The sequence below is a fragment of the Brassica napus genome, chromosome C2 (assembly GCF_020379485.1).
Source record: "Brassica napus cultivar Da-Ae chromosome C2, Da-Ae, whole genome shotgun sequence".
Taxonomy (NCBI): domain Eukaryota; kingdom Viridiplantae; phylum Streptophyta; class Magnoliopsida; order Brassicales; family Brassicaceae; genus Brassica; species Brassica napus.
This window is the reverse complement of record NC_063445.1, coordinates 53,727,081-53,734,569: the sequence shown is the minus strand read 5'-3', so window position 1 is coordinate 53,734,569 and position 7,489 is coordinate 53,727,081. Positions and strand designations below refer to the sequence as shown.

At 32.8% G+C, this 7,489-nt stretch overlaps 1 long non-coding RNA gene across 2 annotated transcripts; it reads right to left on the bottom strand.

The window, feature by feature from the left end:
- Positions 1–4,194: 4,194 nt before the first annotated feature.
- LOC106368375 lies at positions 4,195–6,653 on the bottom strand. 2 transcript variants are annotated; one of them, XR_007319623.1, is made up of 3 exons: positions 4,866–6,653; positions 4,641–4,795; positions 4,195–4,552 (listed from the first exon to the last, which is right to left on the bottom strand). It is a non-coding gene; the product is annotated as an uncharacterized LOC106368375 (long non-coding RNA). The 2 variants fall into 2 exon arrangements; XR_001274018.3 differs by having other exon boundaries at positions 4,641–4,719.
- Positions 6,654–7,489: the final 836 nt, after the last annotated feature.

Below are 7,489 nucleotides of genomic sequence, written 5' to 3'. Positions count from 1 at the left end.
TGACGAAACCACAGATGCTGCTTGTCGGTAGGGAAGTCACTGAAAGTCTGATGTCCCTTGTCGAGGGCCGAGTACATCATACGGTTGATCCATGCGCTGATCTTGTTCCCGGATCGGTTGAACCTAATAAAAAGAACAAATTATTAATAATGAATCAAATTTTAATGAAAAAAAAACGTTTAATTACCATGTTTGACCCCGTCCATGTGGATACGGTGTGAGATAAGGAAGATTGTCACGACCAGGCTGTCGAACCAACTCCGCAACACTCATCACTCCCGGAGGACCCGCAGGAGCAGGAGCGGGTGCAAGAGCGGGAGCGAGAGGAGCAGGAGCGGGAAATGGAGAGGGAGATGTATGGTAGGAGCTGTGGGGCGAAGCGGAATCCCGAGACTGGCTCCCCGTACCACCACGACCACGACGCTGTCGAGGCCGGCTCTGATCATCATTAGACCTGTAAATTAAAAAAACATATTTAAAAATTAGTTCTAATAATTTTAATAAATAAACAAAACATATTTAAAAATTAGTTTTTAATCACAAAAATATAAATAGTTTAATAATTACAAAAAATAGTTTTAATAATATTAAAAATGTTTAATAAATATAGAAATTTATATTATATATATATATTTTTTTTTAAAAAAAATCTCAAATAATAGTTTTTAATCACAAAAAAGTTTTATAGATATTAAAAATGTTTAATAAATATATAAATGATTTTATAATGCAATAAATAGATTTTATAACGCAAAAAAATAGATTTTTTTAAAAAAAAAAAAAATCCCAAATAATAGTTTTTATAACCACAAAATTAATAAAAACTAAAAAAAAATTCCAAATCAAGTGAATACCATAATCAAACTCGATTTTACACAATCCTACCATTCACCCTAACAAAAATCTATAAATATCATTCCAAAATCATCAAATCTACTTAAAAACCTAACAAATCTAACATAAGATAGTGGGATAGGGTTCATACATGATCAGTGACTGAAATTGAGGAGGATTAGGGCGGAAATCGCGAGAGAGAAGGAGAGCTTCGGCGGAAATCGGCGGACAGAAGGAGAGGTTCGGCGGAGAGAGGAAGAGAGAAATGGGGAAGAAGATCTGGTTCGACCTAATAAAATGAAGCGTCCGACGGAAAATGTCCGTCGGCATTTCCTCGGAATAATTAAATATTTCCATCAGAATTTCCTCGGAAATCATTAATTCAATTTTCTCGAAATATTCCGCGGCTTGCTTTACCCGGTTAAATGAAAATATTCCAAGGAACCATGTTTCCTCGGTATACCCTCGGTAATTTCCGAGGAAAATCTGAGGAAAAAGGGTTTGGAGTTTCAAAACATCGATTTTTTTGCCGTATTTCATTTCTTATACAATTGTAATGCATACCATTGAGGATTCTTTGTATAGATGATCATAAACCATGAAATAACAAAATTTCAAAAATAATTGTAAGTATTCCCTTTACCGTTTATTAAAGTGTATAAATGTTTCTCTTATGTTGTGTGGTTTTCGTTCATGCAATCGTAAAAGTGTTTGTTATTGGATAAAACACCAAAGTTTGACTTCATAATCTGGTTAAGACACTAAATCTTCTCTCATACGCAAAGACGGGATACTTTGATTGGAAATGCCTCCACGCTTTTGCATCTGAAGGATGTCTGATCTCACCATCTGTTGAGTGCTCCGTATGCCATCTCATTGGTTGCGCTGTGCGTTCAGACAGATACAACCTCTGTAACCTTTCCGTCAAAGGCAAATACCACATCTTTTTATATGGCACTGGAACTCTTCCACTCGTATCTTTATAACGAGGCTTCCTACAAAATTTGCATGTAACCCGCTGTTCATCAGCCCTCCAATAAATCATGCAGTTGTCGCTGCATACATCTATTACCTGATACGATAAACCAAGACCAGCTACGAGTTTCTGAACCTCTTAGTATGAACCAGAAGCTACATTATCCTCGGGTAGAATACCTTTTACAAAATTAGCAATCGCATCCACACAGTCTTCAGCCAAATTATAATCTGTTTTAATGCCTATCAATCTTGTAGCAGATGATAAAGCTGAATGACCATCTCTGCAACCTTCGTACAATGGTTGCTTTCCATCATCCAACATATCATAAAATCACCTAGCTTGTGCATTGGGTAAATCTTCCCCTCTAAAATGATCATTTACCATCTGCTCAGTATCTACACCATAATCTACATCCGTTCTGATTGGTTCTTCTAATCTAACCGCTGGCTGAGGTTCGCTAGTACTACCATGTTCATAATCAGTTTTCCCATGATGATACCAAATTTTGTAACTTCGTGTAAACCCACTCAAATATAGATGAGTCCAAACATCCCACTCTTTAATAACCTTTCTATTTTTACAATTAGAGCAAGGACATCTTAACATACTTGTTTTTGCTTCCGGTTGTCGGTGAACTAACCCCATGAATTCGGTTATACCTCGTTGGTATTCTTCCGTAAGAAATCTCGTGTTCGGATCCAAATGAGGTCGATCGATCCAATAACGAAAATAATATGAAGAAGACATGTTTTTTATGAATCAAATTCGTGTGTAAAGAGAGTAAGAGGGAGGATGAAGATATGGAGTGAATGAAGAGGAAGAGGGGTGCTTATATTTATAGTTGAAATCCTGCCGACAGACCGAGGAAATTCCGACGCCAACGGCTAGTTCGTCGGAATTTCCTCGGAATTTTAAAAATCCCCCAACGGCTCTCTAACGGCTATAATATATCCTTGGAATTCATCGGTTTTTTCCGAGGAATACATTTTCCTCGGTATTTCATAAGAATATTCTGACGGATTGATATTTACTCGGAATTCCGTCGGTATATTCCGAGGAAATTCCGAGGAAACCAAATTTTGTGTTTCCTCGGAATATCCTCGGAAATTCCTCGGAATATCCTCGGAAATTCCTCGGGATATTCCGATGATTTCATTTTCCGTCGGAATGTCCGTCAGAATAACGCTGTTTTTTCTTGTAGTGATCAGCAAACTCAAACTCAAACAAGCAGTGAGAAGACACTAGTATAATACTCACACAACAGACAGAAAGAAGAGAAACTCAAACAAAAGCGAAACATAATTAAAATCTTCATAACAGAACCACAAAAAAAAAAAAACTAAGGTTTTGAAACGAAAAGCTAAAACTCGGACATAAACTTAAACACACAAAACATATAATTAGCTCAACTTCGTGACTCAAAATTGTTTACTAGACTCAAACAGCTAAAACTCGAACTCAAACTTAAACACACTAAAACTCTCATGGAGACAAACTGAAACCTCACACAACAGACACAAAGTAGAGCAAACCATACCATGTTGTACCAGGCTCGAGTTTGGGAGACAGGACCGTTGTGAACTCCTTGGTTGGGCTAGCATGCGGTTTAATACATCCATCACGTCCTCCGAGAGATCAGGTTCAACTGGAGCTTCGAACTCAGCAAAATCTTCTGGGTCTCCATGAGAGTTTTGTGCTTGAGAACTGTGAGGCGATGGAGCTCCATGAAGTGGAGACGATGGAGATTCTTCAAGTGGAGGAGATTGAGATTGTCTCCGCCCAGGTTGAGGATATGAAATACCTTCACCGCCAGAAGACTGAGGTACTCGAGTTGGAGGCTGAGTTTGAGGAACCGGAGCAGATCCAGGAGGTGGGAACGTGGAGCACGGAAAGAGTTGCCTCGGAGGTGGATAATCCCTTACCGACGGCGCCGGATTGTTGTTAGGGAGAACCATCGGTGGAAGTTTCGACGTCGTCGCCTTAGAGACGAAGTCATACTGAGTCGGTAATGGTCTTGGTGTTTTATTAATCAACGAAGCCGGTGCCACGAGTTTGCGCTTCCTCTTTCCACCCATCGCCGGAGATAGATCGGCAGTAGCTTCGGTGAAATCGCCTGAGTGAGAGGTCCAGATCGAGAGTGAAATCGCAAGTGTGAGATCGAGAGAGTTAGAGAGTGATTGGGGTTGCCGATGATTAGTAAAAAAATCTAATTAAATGGGCCAAAAATAATTGGTTTTTGGCGGGTTTACTGAATTTTGGGTTTATAGGCGGGATTAGTTAAATTTTTGGGTTTAGTAAATTTAGGGTTTATAGGCGGGTTACTTCTGGTTTAGGTGGAATTAGTTAGCTAAATACAATTTTTTTATAAAAAAAACACACCATAAAATAAATGTTTCAATAATATATATCATTACATATTGCCTCAAATAACTTAAACATCATCATCAGAAGACGATAAATTACATCGGAATTCGTCATTTGGTTCCCCATCTGCCACCTCGAAATAGAGATTTATTGGTTCTTTTCGAGCATGTACCAAATGCTCAAATTGTAGGTCTTCAACTGTAGTCATCAGAACAACATCATCGTTTTCTTGTTGTAACGTAATCAAGGCTACGTCTTCATATTCTCCAGCAACGATTAATCTCCTCGGATTCACTTTAAGAACATTGAGCCACAAGTGCTTTGGTTTCTTTACATACGGATACGGGATATAACAAACTTGTTCTGCTTGTGAAGCTGTGTAATATCAAATATCAATATATATACACATATTATACGTACATGATGTCTAAAAAATAATATATATATATATATATGTATGTACCTAGAATAAATGGGTCATATTGTAGTATTTCCTCGATGAAAGAACATCAACGATACCACCATTGCTCCGCCGAGTGCTTCTACCAAAAACAGGGTCATACCACTTACACTTAAAAAGTGTGATTCTCAAATCGACCGCCCCCTCATACTTGATTTCTATGATATCAGTTAAGATCCCGTAGTAATTTTTCGTTTATGCAAATACTACAAGGGCAAAAGAACTTACCACCATTGCTCTGCGTTAATTCCTGACTATTTGCAAACGTCATGAATTCTTCTACCCCCGCGACAAACTCTCTCGAGAAATTCTCCGTTTCTTCATCAATCCTCTTGTTCACGATTTTTTTTCTCGAATTTTTTAAGGATATGATTCTTATACGGGTGATAAGATAAGAAATGTGTCGGTTTTTATCTATATATAGAATATTTACCGACTGTTTTGCTACTATTTTGCTACTCTTTTGCTACTGATTTGGCGACTACAACAATCAGTCATCAAAAACCGGTGTACTAAACTCAGTAACGATTTCCACGTGTTTTGTAACGGTATTTTGCGACTGATGGCCGACAAAAATATAGCGACCTAGTATAAGTAGCTAAATAGTCGCAAAGTAGCGACTGAATAAGGACTAAGTTTAGTAGTCGTAAATTAGCGACCAACTAGTAACGGATTTGTATTGGTCGCAAATTAGTAGCTAAATAGTAGGTATTCGGTTGGTATATTTAGCGACTGCAGCTGTAGTCACTAAATTCAGTAGGGAAATCCTTGTTTTCTTGTAGTGATATAGTGAGATCTTGATTTGTAAGATTCATTTTCATTGATTTTCATTGATTTACGGTATAAGAGTTTTTGATTTCTTATACCCTTGCATTTGGGTAAAACATTGGTGTTTTAGACTTTTGAAGACTAAATAATGTCTTTGTGTTATCAAAGTTTTCGGTAAATCATGTTGAAAAAAAATTTCATAAGAAGAGGGACAAACATATAAAATTACCATAGAACCGAACTTTGATTAAGAAACTAGTTTTGATACCATTCAAATATAGTGGAAACTACGATAACACAAATATCTTATTTAGTCTTCAAATGTTTAAAATCAGTGTCTACAGATCTAGCGAAAACAAGAAATATAAAGAAAACTCACAATTTTATCAATCAATCAAAGACAAAATAAGATCTTGAGATAGTTTGTTTAGGATGTCATGTCCTTTTTAATATAATTAGTAACTAGGTGTTTTCTTGGGCCATGCGCAAAAATAAAATTTAATATTTTTATTTGTTTAGATTTATTTTAATTTTTTTCAACATAAAATAAATAAATTTTTTGTTTATTTTAAGTTTATAGATTAAAATGGATATGTATATATTTAAAATTATAATTTTGTTAGATTTTTTTTATGTACGTGCTTTTTAAAATATAATAGATAAAATTTCATTGAATTAAAAGAAAACTTGTTAGAAAAAAAATATTTTATATTTATCAAAAGATAAAACTAAGTAGTATTTCAAAATTTTATAGATATTAAAAGAAAACAGATGGTAGTATGATTTGAAATTTATAATTTTTAAAAATTTGTATAAAGTCTTGAAGAAAATTCTCTAGTAAAAATAAATTATATAATTATAAAAATTTGAATTAAATAATATTTTAACTATTGTTACATTTATATCAAATATTTAAGTAATTTAATATTATATTTGAATAGATTTAATTTACTGATGAGTAATTACTATATTTTAAAAAGCTTACCAAAATAATAAATTAACACTGAATGAAAATATCTATGTTACAATTAGCTTTATGCAATGTCATCATTTTTACTAAGCCACTAGATTAAGACCTGCGCCTAGCGCGGGATAAACATTATATATATAAATTATTTTATGTATTATATGTTCTTATATATTATGAAATAATAAATATATATTGAATAATTAAAATTCAGTAACTATTACATATATAATTAAATTGGTGCAAACGTATAAATCAATTTTATTAATCCAAATATTTTTTTAAAAAAAATTGATAGGATATGTAATTAAATTTAAATGATATTAACATACATAGTATATTTTTAATATTAATGTCTATTTTTTTTAAATGATGCTTTCTACTCATATATTTTTTTATCATGCGTATTTTTAATAGCAAAAACTTTAAATTACTGATAAAAAAATTTTCATTGTGGGATTAATAATTTTAGTAATTGATAATTTAAAAAAATTTATCAATGTTAGTTCAAAACTTTTATCAAAAAAAATTATTCAAAATAAATTTTGAAACTAAAATATTTATTTATTCAATATGGTTTATAGTTTAATTTAGAATGATATATATACATATATATTTTAAATCTTAATGATTAATTAAATTAGACTTTTATTTATATGATTTTGTAATCATTTGTATTTTGTCATAACAAAAAATTTAAACCATGGATCGCAAAATTTTAATGTGAGACTTTTAACAGTTTTAGTAATTTATAGTCATTTTTTAAAATTCAAAATATAAAATATACAGAAAAATCCAAATTTTTATAATATGGTTATTGTGTTTTAAAAAAAATTATTTTAATAGTTTTAAATTAAACAAATTTGATAGAAGATACATTTTTTTTATCAGATCTTTATTATTCAAAATCATTAATTGTCATATATATTTTACCCACATTAGACAATTCCGTAATATTTATTTAAGGAAATAATAAATGACATTAATAATGAATTTATGGTTAGTTTAATAAAAAGCTTATTATATAATTAGATGGACCAATCTATTTCTCTAATAATTCTAAGAATCATCCTAGTGATGACATGTGGCTACAAAAAGAAGTTCTAATGTTTCACAA